Below are 21,406 nucleotides of genomic sequence, written 5' to 3' on the forward strand. Positions count from 1 at the left end.
GAATAAGATAATTTTGGGCCGGAGGACGAGGTGGTGTCATCTCGGGTAGGTGAGAGGTTTCGGGCAATTTCCCGGGCGCGGGAAGTCTTATGTACAAGTTCGTGTTCACTTTCCACGAGTAGCCATTCTTGTCCTTCCTATCCGCAAGTCGGAACATGTTCTTCATATAAGCGATGTCAAAGTACGGCACCTCCACATTCATAGACCTAGTCACTAGAGCACCGCAATAAAAAGAGCACTTATCGGATTTGATCATCCTCTCAAAGGCTAGACTCAGCATGGTCACAAGGCTAAAATAGAAGCGTCTTTCATAGCATAGGTTGAGGTAGGAGCTTAAAAGTAGTACTTCCGTGGAGTTAAGTTTGCTAGGGTCCTTCATTCCATAAAGAATGTCGGTCATGAGGCGAAGGAAAATTTTCAAGATGGGGTGTTCCACATAATTTATCTTCATGACACTCACCTCGGTATGTTGGTTACCCGTATAAAGGTCAATGTATTTGGTGGCTTTCATATCCTTTCCCACTTTGTCGTGGGTAAAGTCGGTCCTCGTTCCTACACCTAATCATTCCACAAACAATCACTATATAGGTTGAAGGAGGTTTTCTTGAGTCGAACACTCACGGAATGGTCTCTCTTATTGTAGACAAAAGAGCTCAAGAATTCAAGGGTGAGGTTGCGGTAACTTATCTCCGCCAAGTTGAAAAGCCCCTCCACACCAAGTACCCTAAAAATGTCATGTACTTGCTCATCTATTCCCAAAATTTCCAAGGCACCCTCCGATACACACCTAGTAGCACTCATACGTCTCTGGACATAGGCTAGGAAGGCATTTTTGTGAGGTTTACTCTCAAAGTCTATTCCCGGATACCTTGAAAGAGTAATGGCGAGTGGTGCCTCCGGTTCGGGTTGGGGTTGGCGGTTGTTTCTTCCACGGATGCTTCTTGTGTTCCATGACATGCTACAAAATGAAATCACGCAACACGATATAGGATAGGAAAGGTAAGAATCGAAACCAACTTTAGAAATGATTTTTTTTCCCAACACGTTTAATTGATAAGTGGTAAATTAGAGGAAATTTTAGCATATTTCCCTTTGTATTTCAATGAAGCTGATGTTGGAGCTAGTGTCCTCCACAGTTAGTGTGATAACGTGTATAAATCTCAGGGTATACTTAGTATTTTATCAGTTGATTAACGTTTATTAATAACGGTTGGCTTGCTAGAAGTTTGACGTTATTATCGTACTGATGGCGGTGATCAACTGGTCCCTAAAAGTCACACCTAAAGGATGTGTTTGGGAGATGTGATTATATGAAAATATAATCACATTGATGCCTTATATGACTAAAAGGTTAGTCCATGTATTTGACTAAAAGGTTAGTCAATGTGATGATGAGACGATTATTTAATACAATTAAATAATATTAGCTGAGACGAATTAATTGTTAATTCGTAAATTGAATATAAACTGTTATATTTAATTAATGTATATAATGTTAGTTTAAACGAATTAAGATGTATTTCGTAATTAAATGTAAACGGTTATATTTAATTAGCAAATTATAAATATGCGATATTTATAGTTAATGTATATATTATACGAAATTGTCATAATAAATGTTGACAGACCGGTATTAGTAAATCGACTACAAACTGTTGTGTGTGGACTTATTAAATAGATGACGACATAAATGACATTTGATAAATATACACATTTTATACAATATAAAACCAACCTAAAATAAGAAGATATTTTCTCCTTATTTTTGGTGGGATTCTCGGTTTGGAATAAAAAAAGAGAAGAAAAAATCTTCCTCTCTTTTCTCCTCTTGTTACACGGTTATAAGGAGAGAGAGGGAGATTGTTTTTCTCACTTGATTTTTCCACAAAAACTCTCATCAAAACCCTAAAAATAATTAGTGAAATTAGGGTTCTTTTCTAGCAAAAGAAAGGTATTTCTTGGAGCATTTTGGGTGTAACAATTAGGAGAATATCGATCTCGATATTTATTCTTAGGCCTAATTGCTAGGACCGAAGGTTGATTCTAATCTCTATTCTTTTGTTTATGCAATTTCGTTTATGACTCGTAATTTCATAATTATAATTTCGTTATAATCCGAATTTCTTGATGAAGTATACTGATATTTCCTACAAGTAGTATCAGAGCATAGGCCACGAAATTATTTTATATGATTTTCATAAATGAATTAAAACAAAACAAAAATTTGAAAAAAAAAATTTCGGCCGAAACCAATTTTTTTTTGCCAAGAGTTTTTCTGTTTTTTTTTATGTTTTGTTTCCATTTGATTTATTGATATTGTTGTTTTAATATGTTAAGATGATAATATGATAAATTTGTAGATGTTTTGATTTAATAAGAATTAAATTAAAATGTAAATGGAAATCGTTTTGATTGGTGATGTTCATTTGTTTTTGCTATATAGTTTTGGCATACAAGTTAATTTAATAATGTTCAAATCAATTGTGATGATCGTTTTAATCATAATTTGGATATTCTTTTTAAGAGGTTAAATTGAATCATCTAGTTTGGATCTATGTTTAAATTAAACATTGATGATTATGCCAATCTTGTTATTATAGCAACATTAAACAAATTTGTTCACATTAATAAGTTTTTTTTCGTGAAAAGCAATAAAAAAAAAATTGTTTTTTTTGTTTTTAGGGCTAAATGCCGAGAGAAGAAAAAAAAAACTGTTTTTTTGTTTTTTAGGGCTAAATGCCGAGAAAAGAGAGAGAAAAAAAAAACTGTTTTTGTTTTTTAGGGCACAATGCCGAGAAAGAAAAAAAAATTTTGGTTTTTGTGTTTGTTTTTGGCCAATAATAATTGTACATTAAATTTATAATGTATGATTGTTTGTTGTGAAAAAGTTCACAAATTTTAGATACCCAAATTATTTTAAAGAGGTTTAAAATAATGTTAGATTAATTCATATTACAAGTTAATGTGTATTAAGATTGGAATGATTGTGAGTAATTGAGGAATTGTCACATAATTTTGATCATTTTAAAATAGGTGGTTTGGATAAATTACTCTACATATTTAAGGAATTATGTCTTGAATGATTAATTTATTGTTGATGCATTTTTATTTAGTTGTATGAATTGTTGAATGGTTTATTTACGTATTTTTGCAATCGGTTGTAATTTGTAATACCTAGTGTGTGTTGGAGCTTGTGTCCTCCACAAATTAGTGTGATAACATTTGTAAATCTCTTACAGATTCACAAGGGTATACTTCGTATATTTAATCAGTTGATTAACGTTTACCTAATAACGGTTGGCTTGCTAGAAAGTTTGACGTTATTATCATACAGATGGCGGTGATCAACTGGTCCCTAAAGGTCACACCTATAGGATGTGTTTGAGAAATGTGGTTATAGAAATATAATTATATTGATGCCCAATATGACTAAAAAGTTAGTCAATGTGTTGATGAGATAATTATTTAATGAAAATTAAATAATATTAGTTGAGACGAATTAACTGTCAATTCGTAAATTAAATATAATAAGTTATATTTAATTAAATATATATAATGTTAGCTTGGACGAATTAATCTGTTAATTCGTAATTAAATATAATCAGTTGTATTTAATATCAACAAGTTGAATGTGTCATAGTGGTAATAGTGAGGGTACACATACCAAGAGGTCATGGGTTCGATCCTCACTAGATGACAATTCAATACATATTATATATTTTTGGAAAGACCAAAAATAAGGATTATACACTCCTTATTTCGGTTTACTTGGCCGAAAATTAGGAGAGTTTTTACTTTCCTAATTGACTCCAAGTTTCGGTCTGTATAAAAAGAAAGGTAGAGAATTATTTCTACCCTAATGCTTTTTCTTGACCTTGCCTCCTCTCTCATCACAAAACACAAAAACAACTAAATTTTACAGAAAATTTTAGATTGATTTCTAGCATAATCAAAGGGCATATTTCATATCGTCTTGGGTGCAACTAATAGGCGAATATCAATTTTGATATTGTTCTTAGGCCATATTTGCTAGGAGCGAAGGTTAATTCTAAATCCTTATACTTCGTTTATGTATTTTGTTTATGACCTTTAATCATCATTGTTAAAATTCGTTATAATCCTTCTAGTTTAAGGGAAGTATACAGATTATTTCCCACAGTGTGGCCTTAGTTGATTATGTTTTCGTAATGATGGAAACATAATCTTGATGTAATTTTGAGATCTCGAATCTCCTTTGGTTTTCTTTAGTATTATGTTTTTGAAATTAGAATGTAAATAGGTTTATTTTTGTAATTTTATTAATTGTATTTTTGAGAAGACTAAAGATGGAGATTGGATTGCTCACTCCCGCTACATGGACCAAGATGGAACATCAAGACAAGCTTCTCGGGTCCAAGGATGGATTCCAAAGTTGTATTTATGTTCATTTTGGTAGATAGGCCACACTAGGACTTTGTTTTTGTTTTACGTTTTTCCATTCTCGTTGCTTTTCTATGCATGATAATTAGTGCATCATATTCCGCCTAAACCGAACCACCTACTTATATGCATGAAAATTGACTCATATAGATTGGATGTTAGTTATCATGGACATAAAGATGTCACACTATTTTAAGCCATCATCTTAGTTTATTCATTCTCACATGCTAGATATTAGTTCACTTAAAATAAATTAAAATAAAGTTGATGGGATCTTCCTCTAAAACTAAAATTGAGACTAGTCTTTATAAGGGCAAACAACTATGAATCCCTTCTTCGTCGGTAGGCATATATGACCTTACTCTCCATGTGACCCCTTCTACGTTGGGTAAGTAGTTTGTGTTGACTTATTTTACCTCAACATTATAATCCGAAGAGTTTCTCGTGATTATGATGGACCATAGATAGAATTTACAGAAATTTATCAACCAAGAATTCTAATAGTAGAATTAGCCAAGAGGTTGGTTTATCAATTTACAGATAATTGAGTCTTGGGATCATTTATATAATTCTTGAGGGAGGTCAATTGTATAAATGCTTGAGTCTTCGCTTATAACAGTTTTGCATTAAACTTAAATCATAACGATGAGTATGCTTATTATGTTTTTATTCTTCTTTTCGCAGTGTATAATTCGTTTTATATTGATATTACTGCTTACAACAAATGGCTGGAAATAACGAAATCCCTATGCCAAGTGCCACACTTGCACGCGAGTCCTGGCTCAAAACATTCATGGACCACATGAATCAGTCCACACGACTGAAGAATGATGGGTCCAACTTTGCGGACTGGGAGGCATCATTACGGAATGCTGTCATTGCTGACGGTAAGCTCAAGTACTTAACTGAGCTAATACCGCCAAACCCAGGCCCCAATGCAAGAGCTAACGAGTCACTTGCATATAGTGATTTCGTCATGGAAGCGGGTGCGATAAAGAACATACTCATTTTTGCAATGGAAACCAATTTGCAAAGACGCTTCATTGCCCAAAGTGCAAACAAGATTTTCACCACGCTCACTAATGAGTTCTCAAAAGCACCGAGAATCGTTACTTATGAGCATACCTGTCGCTTCTTTGATGCGAAACTCCATAAGGGCCAACCGGTTAGCCCACACATTCTTAACATGATTGAGAATGTCGAGAAAATGGAGGCACTTGATTGCAAAATCAGTGAGAGCATAGTCATTGACCGTATGCTTCATTCACTTCATGATGGTTTTGCCCTCTTCAGGGCAAATTACTACATGAATGACATGAAGAAAAGTCCTCATGAGCTACACTCACTTCTCGTACAGACCGAGAAGGATATGAAATTGAGTGGGAGCATGAAGCAAGATTTTCTCATGATTTCCAACAAGAATAAGGGTAAGGGCAAAGCTCACGGCGACCTAACTGTAGGAAAGCCAAAGTTTAAGAAGTCAGGAAACGGTAAGAGTGGGCCTGGTGAGACTAGTGGCTCACAAGGCAAGACAAAGAGCAAGGACAGTAACGTTGAGTGCCACCATTGTCACAAGACTGGGCATTGGAGGAGGAACTGTCCCGTGTACCGTGAGGACATAAAAGCAAGCCGCGTGACTCCTGTTGGTATGTCATCTTATATTCATATGATTGAGATTAACCATGTAAGTTTTGGAACTTGGGTACTTGATCTTTGGTTGTGGTTCTCATCGTGTAATCATTTGCAGGGCCTAAAAAACATCACACCCCTCGCAAAGGGTGATGTGGACCTGCGAGTCGGGAATGGAGCAAGAGTTGCTGCAGTCTCAAAGGGAACATACGTAATCCAGCTCCCGAGTGGTTTTGAGTTATATTTATATAACTGTTACTATGTACCCAGTTTATCTAAGAATATTATTTCTGTTTCCGTACTTGATAAATACGTCTTTTCATTTTCAATAAAGGACAATAGCTGTATTTTCTCTTTTAATGAAATGGTTTATGGCAAAGCAGTTTCCATGAATGGAATTTATATCTTAGATCAAACCACAGATATATTACATGTGAATAATAATAAATTAAAGGTTGGTGACAAAGATCAAACTTATCTATGGCATTGTCGAATGGGACACATAAATGAAAAACGTGTAAAGAAACTCATTGAAAGTGGAACTATCTCCACATTTGATTTCTCATCATTTGGCACGTGTGAATCATGTCTTATCGGCAAAATGACTCGAATTTCCTTCAAAGGTGTTGGAATGCGCGCTAATGACCTATTAGGACTCATACATACTGATGTATGTGGACCTATGCCAATCACCGCAAGAGATGGCTATAGATATTTTATCACTTTCACGGACGATTTGAGTAGATACGGATATGTCTACTTAATGAAGCATAAAAGTGAGTCTTTTGAAAAATTCAAGGAATACCAGAATAAGGTTGAGAACCAACTGGGTAGAAAGGTTAAAGCACTCCGTTCAGATCGTGGTGGCGAATATCTTTCAACTGAGTTTGATCAACACCTTAAAGACTGTGGAATAGTTTTGCAGTTAACTCCACCTGCAACACCTCAATTAAATGGTGTGTCCGAACGGAGAAATCGAACACTACTTGATATGGTTCGATCCATGATGAGTCACACGGTAGTACCTGATTCATTATGGGGTTTTTCTCTTTTGTCAGTTGCTCTTATACTTAACCGAAGTCCATCTAAAGCTGTCGACAAGACTCCGTATGAAATATGAAAGGGAACGGTCCCTAACTTGTCCTTTATTGGGGTTTGGGGCTGCGAGGCTTATGTCAAATGGAGACACGAGGATAAGCTCGGCCCACGATCGGTCAAGACATACTTTATTGGTTATCCAAAAGGAATGTTTGGTCATTACTTCTATTCGCCTACCGAACATCGAGTTTTTGTTGCGGCTAGTGCAAAGTTCTTAGAGAAAGAATTTCTCGAGAACAAGTCACGTAATAGAACCTTCGAGCTGTCGGAGATTCAAGAACCAACAACCGAGGAACAGATGGAGGAAGTTGTTCCTTCAACTAATGATACGGTTAATATTCCTCAGGAACCTAGGAGGTCGGGTAGAGTCTCTAATCCTCCAGACAGATACATTGGTATGGTCGAGGAAAATGACATTTTGCTCCTAGAGAGTAATGAACCCGCTACCTATAAAGGTGCCATGACCTGTTCTGACTCTAAGCTATGGCTTGAAGCCATGCGATCCGAGATGGACTCAATGTATGAGAATGACGTATGGGATCTTGTTTATTTACCTAACCAGGTACGACCTCTTCAGTGCAAATGGCTTTAGAAAATAAAGCATTCTATAGAGGGGCAACCAGATACCTATAAGGCACGACTAGTGGCAAAAGGTTTCACTCAAGTGCACGGATTGCATTATGATGAAATTTTTGCACCCGTAGTTATGCTGCGTTCCATTAGGATAATCTTAGCGATTGCCGCTTTTCATGACTATGAAATTTGGCAGATGGATGTGAAAACCGCCTTCTTAAACGGTTATTTGGAGGAGGAATTGTACATGGTACAACCCGAAGGTTTCATAGATCCTGAAAATCCTAAGAAAGTGTGCAAGCTTAAACGTTCCATTTATGGACTTAAGCAAGCTTCTCGGAGTTGGAATCATCGTTTCGACCAGGTGATAAAAGAGTATGGTTTCACTCGATCGGTCGAGGAACCATGCTTATATGTCAAGTCGAGTAGGAGCAAGATTGTTTTCTTAATATTGTATGTCGATGATATACTCTTGATTGGGAATGACATTCCTCTCTTATCTTCGGTAAAAGGATGGTTGAAGAACCATTTCCAGATGAAAGATCTGGGCGAGGCACAACGCATATTGGGAATCCGTATCTATCGAGATAGATCATGACGGATGTTATCACTGAGTCAGGAGTCTTATTTAGATAAGATTCTTGAAAGGTTCAGCATGACCAACTCCAAGAAGGGGAACCTTCCAATGACTTCTGGGATGCATTTGAGCAAGTCTCAGTCACCCACGACACCTGAAGGGGTTGAATGCATGAGTCGCGTTCCTTATGCATCAGCCATAGGATCAATCATGTATGCCATGATATGCACACGTCCAGACGTAGCATATGCATTGAGTATGACGTGTCGGTACCAAGGCAATCCAGGTGAAACACACTGGATGGCTGTCAAAAACATCCTTAAGTACCTACGGAGGACTAAGGATTGGGTATTGACTTATGGAGGAGATACTAAGCTATGTGCAATCGGTTACGCAGATGCTAGCTTACAAACGGATCGAGATGATTCGAAATCTCAATCTGGATTCGTCTTTACTCTTAATGGTGTTGCGGTCAGCTGGAAAAGTTCCAAACAGGAAGTTGTAGCAGATTCTACTACTGAATCTGAGTACTATGCCGCTTCAGAAGCAGCAAAGGAAGCTATATGGATGCGTCAATTCTTACAAGGACTAACCATAGTTCCTAGTTCGAATGACCCAATCACCATCTATTGTGATAATAGAGGTGCCATCTTCCAGGCCAAGGAGCCTAAGTCTAGCAACAAGTCTAGACATGTACATCGGAAGACTCACCTGATCCGTGATTACGTGGAGCAAGAGGAGATAGTGATTGACAAGATTGCTACAAAGGACAACATCGTGGATCCTCTCACTAAACCATTGAAATATGATAAGCATGAAGGGCACGTTATTTCCATGGGAATTAAACGTGTTCCTGAGTTATACTAGTTGCTTATGGATTCGATACATTTTCTTTTTCATATGCTATTTATAACTTCATCGTATTATTTCGTATTTTGTTTTTCATGTGGATTGTACGACAACATTGAACGCCACAAAGTGAACTGAATTACATTATGTTTGTTTTGGTCCGTAATCGCCTACATGAGCTGATAACTCTGGCTATTATATTGTGAAGTTGATTGATGGTGGGTTCAACGAGCCATAAGTCAAACGGTTGGCTGATCGATCACAGATGCGAGTTATAACGATACCTCGTAGGACATTGTGACAACGTAATGGAGTCCTAAATGTTTAACAACATTCGGTGCCAGATCGTGGATTGGACTTCCATTGTGTTCCTAGAGTCGATTCTTTTGACTATCGACTGTCTCTTGAGATCAAGGCAGTTTTTGGGTGACTTTGGTTTCTTTCTCATGGTCGACCGTAATAGGAGGCTAAGCAGATTTTTACTGGGTCATTTCATACTGTGCTTATATCTGCAGGATTCGAGTTAAAGAAAATATCCAACCTTTATCAGGTTTAGTCATTTCTCAGGGCCACTCGAGGAGTTGTAACTAAAATGCATAGCCATGCTCGAATGATGATTCGTTTATCAGTTAAGTTACTCTCTAGTCGGGAAAACCACTCTTGATATTGATCACTTGTAGAATACGACCTTTGTGAATACGGATTTTGCAAATTGTTTTACATTGAGTGAGAGAAATTTTAGGATATGAGAATCGGTTATCGCACATACACTTGTGAGGACAAGTGGGAGATTGTTGGAGCTAGTGTCCTCCACAGTTAGTGTGATAACGTGTATAAATCTCTTATAGGTTCACAGGGTATGCTTAGTATTTTATCAGTTGATTAACGTTTATTAATAACGGTTGGCTTGCTAGAAGTTTGACGTTATTATCATACTGATGGCGGTGATCAACTGGTCCCTAAAAGTCACACCTAAAGGATGTGTTTGAGAGATGTGATTATATGAAAATATAATCACATTGATGCCTTATTTGACTAAAAGGTTAGTCCATGTATTTGACTAAAAGGTTAGTCAATGTGATGATGAGACGATTATTTAATACAATTAAATAATATTAGCTGAGACGAATTAATTGTTAATTCGTAAATTGAATATAAACTGTTATATTTAATTAATGTATATAATGTTAGTTTAAACGAATTAAGATGTTATTTCGTAATTAAATGTAAACGGTTATATTTAATTAGCAAATTATAAATATGCGATATTTATAGTTAATGTATATATTATACGAAATTGTCATAATAAATGTTGACAGACCGGTATTAATAAATCGACTACAAACTGTTGTGTGTGGACTTATTAAATACATGACGACATAAATGACATTTGATAAATATACACATTTTATACAATATAAAACCAACCTAAAATAAGAAGATATTTTCTCCTTATTTTTGGTGGGATTCTCGGTTTGGAATAAAAAAAGAGAAGAAAAAATCTTCCTCTCTTTTCTCCTCTTGTTACACGGTTATAAGGAGAGAGAGGGAGATTATTTTTCTCACTTGATTTTTCCACAAAACTCTCATCAAAACCCTAAAAATAATTAGTGAAATTAGAGTTCTTTTCTAGCAAAAGAAAGGCATTTCTTGGAGCATTTTGGGTGCAACAATTAGGAGAATATCGATCTCGATATTTGTTCTTAGGCCTAATTGCTAGGACCGAAGGTTGATTCTAATCTCTATTCTTTTGTTTATGCAATTTCGTTTATGACTCGTAATTTCATAATTATAATTTCGTTATAATCCGAATTTCTTGATGAAGTAAACGGTTATTTCCTACAACTGATACTGTCGTTTCTGTACCAAAAATAAATATCTAAATATACTAACGGAAGCTAGTGATAAGTAGGGTCGATCTCCACAGGGAGGCAAGGTATCTATCTGAAGTCCGTCTATCTAAGTCACAAATGAGGGGTTTTAGTTTGGTTTCCTAAACTACTAAAGGTTTAAGGGCAAGAGAAATAAAGTAAGAGCAGCAAAGTGAGAAAATAAGATATAAGCGATCAGATAAAAGAGAGTATGTCAGGATTTCGGTTCACCATGGCAGCTTATCGACTCAGATGCAAATAGCCTAGACAATCTACTGTGAGAAGGGCATGGGAAAAGGTCCTTCCGGTCCGCTATCCACCCTAGAATTCCACTAACTTAACTTTCGTCCTCATTAGGGTAGTCTACTGTTCATAGCAGGTCTGTTTATTCCAATCTTCCGATCCAGGAACAAAGTTAACCAAATTAATATAATTTAGAAGCATGCATTCAACTAAATTGGTGTTACAGTTATATTGCTATGGGGACAGATTCTCACATGAAAGTCGTCTAGTCTATTCGCTACATCATCACAATCCTACCATGGATTCCCTAATCCTAACATAAGGAGATTAGCTACTCATGTTCTTGAAATCAATAACAATAAACATAATCATACCAAGAAAAGACATAATAGAGAGAATAAGATTAAGAATAAACTAAACAAATCAATAACAAAAGAATAATAGAACAAGGATTAAGAGAAATAAAGTATTAGATTAAGATTAAAAGAAGAGAAAGATTACAATAAAGCAAATCCGGCGTAAAGAACAAGTAGCAGTGATTAAGAGCAAAGTTCCAGAGATTAAGAGTAATTAAGAGTGTGTAGAGATGTAAAAAGTGTGTTTATGACCTTATCCCGACTTTCTTTATATAGGGAAGTCATTATTAACATAAAATAAACCTAACACGGAATAGAAATCCCGAGTATAAGCTATTCACTCGATCGAGTAACTTTATATCACTCGATCGAAAAAAACCAAGCTAAAACCTCTCGATCGAGTACTTTAGGTACTCGATCGAACACTTATCAAAAAGGCACTTTCGATCGAGTATAAAAAGGAGTCGATCGAACACTATAGTACTCGATCGAGTACTTTCCAGCGCACAATTCCTGCTTTGCGCACTGAACTTCAAATGGCTGCCATTTCTTTGTTACTTGGACAAACAGAGTGTTTCCGGTGGCTTTGGAAATCTAAGAGGACAAGCTTTCATCTTCAATTAGAATCACCTGAAAATCCGTTGTAGAACTCGAGATATGGCTCTTCAAATTAGGCACTAATAATTTGAAGTTCTTCCTTTGCTCGCCTAGCTATCTTACTTCTTTGCGCATCATAATTAGTAGTTTTCAAGATCCGACTCAACTCATCTCCTAAATGCATGCATAGGGACATGTTTTAGGCCTGATTACGCTTCTCTTCAGTTCATTCCTGCTAATAAGACAAGAGAAACCAAAGTAGACAATTCGGGGGACATTTGTAGCTTAATACTACGTAATATGCGTAGAAATGCGTGCAAATATGGTACAAAAATTCTATATAAAATGCACGCATCAAACTTCCCCAAACCAAACCTTTGCTTGTCCCCAAGCAAACTATATGCAAACTAATGGAACGGAAAAAGAAAGCTCAGAGCTAGCTACAAATGGCCACTTAAACCGATTTAATGCAGCCAACTAACACTTATAGCAAAAATGTCAAATGCAAACAACTTGTAGGATGTTTATAATAAAGCTGAACTATCGGCCTTGCAAGACCTTTAATGATGGACTCTTACGGGTCACTCTTCTCTCATGAATCAAAGGGTAAGCATATGAGTGTAAGAGAGAAAGAAATATAGTCGCTCACCTAAACTACGACCGACATAAACATGCATGCAACTAATATGATAGACAATTCTAACTACCGTACATACATTCCAACCAAACAAGGTCTGTCACAGCCGAGGGCTTACAAAATATGGTAAAGTGAGGCAATGGGTAAGAAAAGGCAAAACATTTTTTTGGAAATGTGAGGGTATAGGCGGCCAAGCTAGTACCTGAACAGAACCAAGTGGAACATACCCATTTCTAATCCATCAAAATTAAGCACAACGCCCATATTTGGCATTTAAACTCACCAAACCGAACTGAACATATTCCTCAATAGATATAAATAAAGCATAGGAGTGAAACCGTCTCATCAAGCAAGCCTTTTCTTTTTCTTTTTCTTTTTTTTTTCTCTTTTTCTTTTTTTTCGGTTTTCTGTCTTTTTTTTTCGAATTCTTTTTTTTCTTTTCATTTCATCCTCCTTCTCCTTCATAAATTACCAACTCCAAATCAATGCAATACAAACCAAAGTCGGCACGATAAATTATATACCGCAAAAACATACACTAAACTAGCTTGACAAGGTAGGCTAAATTTTGGATGTAGTTAAGGGTTATAAAAAGCAAATTTGGCTAATGTAGAGTTAAATGCGTAAAAATGAAAGAAAAGGGAAATGTAAGCACCTCCCTGCATGTGACACCAACCACTAACCCGAATGTATGTAGGCAAAAAGCAATTGAATTTCATATACGTGCAAATTAATGAACATGTTATGCAAGGACTATACTACTCACAATCCTACATGAACTGGTCACAAATGACACCAGTTATTAAGCTCTAATCCTTAGAAATTTAAGTACTTTGCCAAAATTTCAGGTCAAGTCTATTCGTTCAGCTAAATTAGAACAAAAACTCGTAGGTTATGGAAAAGACTATGCTAAAAGATGCTAATTAAGCAGGGCTTAGGCAAAAGGACAAATTATAGTGCAATTTCATCATCGAAATACACCGTTCCGATTCAACCTATATGCTAAAATAAACGTGAAATTTTTGAATTTTCCGAATATTTTTTATATTTTTATGGGATTTTGAATTTTATGAGATTTTTGAATTTTATAAAAAATGAACAACAATGCATACAGAAATTAAACGTGATAACAGAAATGCAATAAAAACAACATGCAGACACATATATGGATGCATAACCTCCCCAAACCAAACCGTACAATGCCCTCATTGTACTCAAAAATAGGGAAAGGAAATGCAAACTAAAAAGGAGAGTGAAGATGCAGAAAACTTACAAGATAACGCGAAGTAGGGACCTCCCCAAACCAGCCAGCAACAAGGGAGGTCACAAACAACGTCACAAGGCTCAAGTCACAGCAGCAGTATTTGATTGAGCTACAAAAGCACTCGATCGACTCAAATGGGCCGTGGAAGTTGCTCGATCGAGAACAAAAAGTACTCGATCGAGTGATCCTCATGAGTTACCTGCAAATACGCAATAAACGCCCAAAGAACTGACAAAGTAAGTCTAAGCGTTCCAGTCTATCGTCTGAAAACCAATTATTACATGTCCAACAAAAACTTAAATGTTTTACAAATCAACTAAAAAGAATTAAAACTCCGGGTTGCCACCCAGACAGCGCTAGTTGCAGATAGGTCCCAGCTCGACCTTCCTTTCTTCATCCGCCAACAAAAATTAATGGCCCACCACTAGGCTTCGATGGATGCGATCGCTTGAAGCGCCCATCGCTTTACTTCCGGCCTCCACAAAGACAACAACGAAAAAAAACGGCGGCTTTTACAAAGATCATAGACGTCACTATTAGCCTTCTCTCGCGCCTTCTTCTTATGCGGGATATATCCTTCAAATCCTCCTCCCGGGTCTTCTAACCTGTCAAGACCTGTATAAGAAGAAACACGACGATATTCCTCCAACTTGCTCCCAAACTGGGGCGGAGGCGTTAAATCAACAGCAATAAATGATTTAACGGAAGGAATAGAAAGAATCTTATCGGAATCAACTAAAGAAATAGCAATACCTCTAGTCGGATATGATTGGTCTTCATTTACCTTCTTAACATCGTACGGAATAGGCATGAATGACGAAGTAACACTGTCCATAGCTAATAAATTCGATCGAAAGCTTTCTTCACCCAAACTGCTCGATCGAACAGTCCCTGTGACTGTTCAATTGAGGTCTTCTTCCTCAGCAATGGTCGATCAAACAGTCTCTGTGGCTGTTCGATCGAGGTCTTCTTCCTCAGCAATGCTCGATCGAAAAGTCTCTGTAGCTGTTCGATCGAGGTCCTCCTCGAATAAACTGTTCGATCGAACAAAAGAATATGTTCGATCGAGCTCCTCCTCAAATAAGTCATTCGATCAAATACTGAAGCTAGCTTGATCGGATTTTTCATACGGAACAACATTGAAGTCTTCGTTTGATGCTTCATTTTCGACAATATCATCAATTTCTGAGTCATACATATCAGCATCTTGCTCGGCAGCTACTTGAGCCAAATGAAACTCAAGTCTTTTGATAGAAGCATCTCTAAATCTCTCAGATTCTTGCACAAGAAATGCAAGTGTATGTACTAACGACTTCAATTCAGCTAACTCTTCTTTGTTGATAGTAGAGGGAGGAACTTGCTGTTGCGGCGGTAAGGAATATGAAGGCTTTTGAAAGTCTCGTTGCTGATAAGGATGTGGCAGCACATAGTAATTCTGCGGGGAAACTGGAGAATAGTTTGGGTAACCTCCACTTTGATAAGCATAATGACCTTGCCTATATTGCCGATAGGCATAGAATCAGTCATTCTCCGCAAAACAAATAGCAGCATTGTGCCCCACAGCAAAATATCTCTAACAAAACACCACCTGCTGTGCCATGGGATGGAACATAGGTGGAGGATCAAAGGTACTCAAGCCTTCCCTTTGATGATCTTTTTCCAAAATCCTGTTTAGCTAGACCTGTAAGACCTATCAAAACAACACTAAAGGAAAAAGATAAGAACTGCCTCAAGGAATAAATTCCTGGAGGCTAAAGACAAACTTAAAATAAAACAAGTAAAAAGCGTCGCCTTCCCGGCAACGACGCCAAAATTTGATACTGTCGTTTCTGTACCAAAAATAAATACCTAAATATACTTACATTGGTGATTTCGGATTTATTGGGCACAAAATAAATCTCCTTTTCTTTTGTTCTTGAGCTTTCCTAAGATGGAAGAACAAGATCCAAGTATAGGATCTCTCCTTAGGATTAATACCCAAAGCTTTCTCTTAATTCAAATTAATATTATAAGTACTAGTATAATATTAATCTAGTAGAAAATTGAACCAAAAATATTTATAGAACACTTAAATATTTCGGTTTATAGAGAGAAGAAGAGGAGGATTTTTATTCTCTCTAGAAATTGTATTTTGGATGATAGGTTAGAATGAATGATGATACACACACTTGAAGTAATGTGTTAATCAAAAATCTAAGGCAAAACCCTTGCCTTTCCCTTGGTAAAACCGGGTAGGAGGGAAGAGGAGGGAAGAAAACTCACCCAATGCATGCCCTTGTTTGCCTTCACAATGCAAACTAGGGTTGCATGCCTACTCTTGTTAGTAATCATTGTGTTTTCTAATTATAATATACACACAATATGTAGCTAAATACTCCTCCAATTTTCGGCACTTTACTTAATATGGATTCCATATTATTTTTGTCAATTGTCAATATGTCACATGTCATATGTCACATAAATTTGTTATGTATTTTTAACATTTTAAAAATCAACGTATTATTAAAATACGTCACATACAAAATCGACTTAGTAATTTCATAATTACTTGTACCAAAATATTTTACCATTTATAAATCACAACAGATTGTATTTATAAAAATTCATTCAATTTCGATTGTTTCTTTAAACAATAATTTCATCCGAGTAATGAAACAATTCGATTACTCGGATCAGTATCTCATTTAATCGCATTTCAATATGATACGTAAATTTTACTTCCAAAATCGTCCGTCAATTTTCAAGTAATTTAATTAACTCGTAACGTTATACGATTAATTAAATAATCAATTAAGAGTGTTGCCCTATAGGTATGACCTAGGGGGTCAACTGATCACCACCGTCGCACGACAGTAATGTCAAACTCTAGTCAGCCAATCATTACCGATATATGTTGACCAGTTGACAGTAACAATATTACTTCCCAATTGTATTCTTTATAATGAGATTTAAACATGTGATCATCATGATCAACAGTCGTGATCGCATTATTGTCGGAGGACACATATTCCAACATGGGAGAGCTGAGAGGTTGGTGGAGATGGCTCAGGAGAGAGTGGGTGTTGAGAAAACAAAGGCTGAGAGTGAGGGTGGTGGCCAATCTAGTCACAAGAAAGGCAACCACAATCAAGCTAGAGGGTTTTCTGTTTGGTCGGGGGTTGATCTTTGGGGCTTCCTTTGGGCGTGGCCGTGTGAGTAGTAGTGGTAGTTGGGGGATGACTTGCTTTGGCTGTGGCGGTGTAGGCCACAAGAGACATGAGTGCACGAGTGCACCGGGAGCTTTTCAGGGATCGGCTCGGGGGAGCTATTCTCGGGGACCCGCACGAGTTATGCGAGCAATAGACCGTCTGGGGTCATGGTCAAACCGGGAAGTCGAGCTATCGGGGTGGAGGTAACCGCAATGGCGGTAATTCTTATCAGAAACCAGCTACGAACAACAACAACAATCGGGGTCGGGTGCTAAGCCGACCACATCGCCCAAGATCTTGTCGGGGAGGTGGACGGAAGACCAAATGGAAAGTTGTTCATGATGGACAAGAAAGCGGTGAGGATGATGCACATGTTATCACCGGTACTTTTCTTGTTAACGGTATTCATACCTTTGTTTTGTTTGATTCGGGGGCGTCTCAGTCGTTTGTATCTTCGAGTCATGTTAAACGGTTGGGTTTGAGGGTATATGAGTCTGTAAGTGAGAAAGTTTTTATACCTTCGGGTGAGTCTGTATCGTGTGGGAGGTTGTATAGAGATGTGCCTATGATAGTTGGGCAAGTTGATCTACCTGTAGGCTTGCTAGAGTTTCCTTTTGACGGTTTTGAGATGATAGTCGGATGGATTGGTTAGGAAAGTATAAAGCTAAGATAGACTGTCATCAAAAGAAAGTGTCTTTGAGAGGGCCTAAGGGTGTTAGTGTGTCTTATCGTGGATTTATGGTCAAACCCAAAGTTAAGTTGATTGCAGCTGTCACTTTGAAGTCTTATCTGAGGAAGGGATGCCCTTTGATCTTGTGCCATGTGAGAGATGACCGGATAGAGAGTCCTACAGTTGATCAGATACCAGTGGTGGGAGAGTTTGCAGATGTTTTTCCAGAGGAGATTCCGGGGTTGCCACCGAAGAGGGAGATAGATTTCACAGTTGAGTTGAAACCGGGGACGAGCCAATCTCTAAGGCGCCGTACCGGATGGGTCCTAAAGAGATGGAGGAGCTCAGGAAACAGTTAGATGATCTGATAGAGAAGGAATACATTAGACCTAGTGTATCGCCGTGGGGAACACCAGTTCTTTTCGTGAAGAAGAAAGATGGGAGTTTGAGGTTGTGCATAGACTACAGAGAGCTGAACCGAGTGACGGTGAAGAACAAGTATCCTTTGCCAAGGATAGATGACCTGTTTGATCAGTTGAGTGGTGCATCAGTCTTTTCTAAGATTGATTTGAGGTCGGGGTACCATCAGGTGAAGATTAGAGAGGTGGACATACCAAAGACAACTTTCACGTCGAGGTATGGCCATTATGAGTACGTGGTGATGCCGTTTGGGTTATCTAATGCACCGGCTGTGTTTATGAACTTGATTAACAGAATCTTCAGACAGTTTTTGGACAAGTTTGTGGTGGTGTTTATCGATGACATCTTAGTCTACTCCAAGACTAAGGAGGAGCATGAGGAGCATCTGAGGATTGTGTTGCAGACTTTGTGGGAGCATGAGTTATATGCTAAGCTGTCCAAGTGTGAGTTCTGGTTAGAGAAAGTTGCTTTTCTGGGGCATGTGATCTCTAAGGAGGGAGTAGCTGTGGATCCAGCAAAGATTGAGGCAATGACAAAGTGGGAAGCACCAAAGAATGTTGCTGAGATGAGGAGTTTCTTGGGTTTAGCTGGATACTACAGACGGTTCGTGAAAGATTTCTCCAAGATAGCTAGACCTATGACAGCTTTGATGAGGAAAGAGAACAGGTTTCGTTGGGATGAGAGTTGTGAGACGGCGTTCCAAACATTAAAGGAGCGTTTGACCACAGCTCCTATCTTAGCATTGCCTGAAGGGATCGATAACTTTAAGGTTTATACAGATGCCTCAAAGAATGGGTTGGGATGTGTGTTGATGCAGATAGGTAAGGTGATTGCCTATGCTTCTAGGCAATTGAAGCCGTATGAGGAGAACTACCCTACACATGATCTAGAGTTGGGTGCAGTGGTGTTTGCTCTCAAGATTTGGAGACATTACCTTTATGGGGCGACCTTTAAGGTATTTTCGGATCACAAGAGTCTCAAGTACATCTTCACTCAAAAGGAGTTGAACATGAGACAGATGAGGTGGATGGAGCTGATTGGCGATTATGACATGGATATTATCTTCCATGAAGGGAAAGCCAATGTTGTTGCAGATGCTTTGAGTAGGAAGAGTGTACATTCCCTGTGTACAACTCTATCTTTGATGAGGTTGAGAGATGAGGTGGGGATGTTTGAGATACATATGATGCAGAGAAGGGATGCTGTGGGAGATTTGACCTTACAGCCTGATCTTTATGATGATATTCGAGGTAAATAAGCTTTAGATCCTAAGATGGTTGAGTGGAGAGCTGGAGTAGAGAAAGGGACAGTGTCTCGATTCTCTATTCATACAGATGGTAGTTTGAGGTTCGATGGTAGGTGGTGTGTCCCTAATGATGAGGAGCTGAAAAAGACTATCATGACAGAGGCACATTGTACACCATATTAAGTACATCCAGGTGGTGACAAACTGTATAAGGACTTGAAGAACACGTTTTGGTGGCCTGGGATGAAGAAAGAAACAGCTGAGTTTGTGGCCCGTTGTTTGACATGCCAGAGAGTTAAAGGGGAACAGCGACGACCACAAGGTAAGATTTAGTCTTTAGAGGTACCTGAGTGGAAGTGGGAATCCATTTCTATGGATTTTATCGTGGGTTTGCCAAAGAGTCAACAGGGTAACAACATGATATGGGTAATAGTGGATCGACTGACCAAGTCAGCTCACTTTGTGCCAATGAAAGATACATGGACTAAAGCACAATTAGCTATGGCTTATCGGAAGAATGTGCTTAAGTTACATGGAGTCCCTAAGGACATAGTATCTGACAGAGATGCGAGGTTTATCTCAAGGTTTTGGAAAGAGTTGCAGGAATCTTTGGGAACAACTTTGAAGATGAGTACATCATTTCATCCTACGACAGACGGTCAGACTGAGAGAACAATCAAAACTCTTGAGGATATGTTACGAGCTTGTGTGATGGATTTTGGTGGTAGCTGGGAATAGAGGTTGGATTTGATAGAGTTTTCTTACAACAACAGCTATCACACTAGTATTGGCATGGCACCGTTCGAGGCTTTATATGGAAGGAGATGTAGGAGTCCGATTTGTTGGGACGATAGTGCTGAGACAGTGGTTCTAAGACCAGAGATGGTACATGAGATGGTTGAACAGATTAAGATGATCAGGGAACGGATGAGAGTAGCTCAGGATAGGCAAAAGAGTTATGCAGATCTACATCGCCGGGATATAGAGTTCCAGGTTGGGGATAAGGTTCTTCTGAAAGTGTCTCCTATGCGCGGGGTTATGAGATTTGGGAAGAAAGGCAAGCTAAGTCAGAAGTTCATCGGGCCTTATGAGATCTTAGTGCGGGTTGGAGAGGTTGCATATCGTCTGGCTTTACCAGCTGCGTTAGAGACAGTGCATAATGTTTTTCATATATCGCAGCTGCGGAAGTATGTGAGTGACCCATCACATGTGTTAGAGGCAGAGAGCTTAGAGCTAGATGAATCCTTATCATATCTTGAGGTACCTAAGCAGATTATTGACCGGAAGGTTAGGAAGACTAGGAGTGGTGAGACAGTTTTGCTTAAGATCTTTTGGTCTAACCACGAGACTGAGGAAGCTACATGGGAGGCAGATGAGGCCATGAGAGAGCGTTACCCTTTCCTTTTTAATCAGGTATGTATGGTTACGGGGACGTTACCTTGTTTCTTTTAGTGGGGTAGGAGATGATCGCAAAGAGTTTTTAAGAGTTTTATACCCTTTTTATGTTGTGTCGGTATGGTTGTTGTCGTTTAGTCGGGTTGAGTTTGGGTTAGTAACATGTTTTATGTTGAGTTTGTTTTGGTTGTTGAGTCGGGAGTGTTGTAGTGTGAGTCTTGGTTTTGTTGTGGTTTGAACTTCGGGGACGAAGTTCTTTTTAAGGAGGGAAGACTGTAATACTACGGATTTATGAGTCTATGGGTACTCTATCGAGTAGGCCTTACTCTGTCGAGTAAGGGTGAGTTGCAGTTTAAAATAGTTTCTTACCTGTT

The sequence above is a fragment of the Silene latifolia genome, chromosome 6 (genome assembly GCF_048544455.1).
Source record: "Silene latifolia isolate original U9 population chromosome 6, ASM4854445v1, whole genome shotgun sequence".
In the NCBI taxonomy this organism is placed as follows: domain Eukaryota; kingdom Viridiplantae; phylum Streptophyta; class Magnoliopsida; order Caryophyllales; family Caryophyllaceae; genus Silene; species Silene latifolia.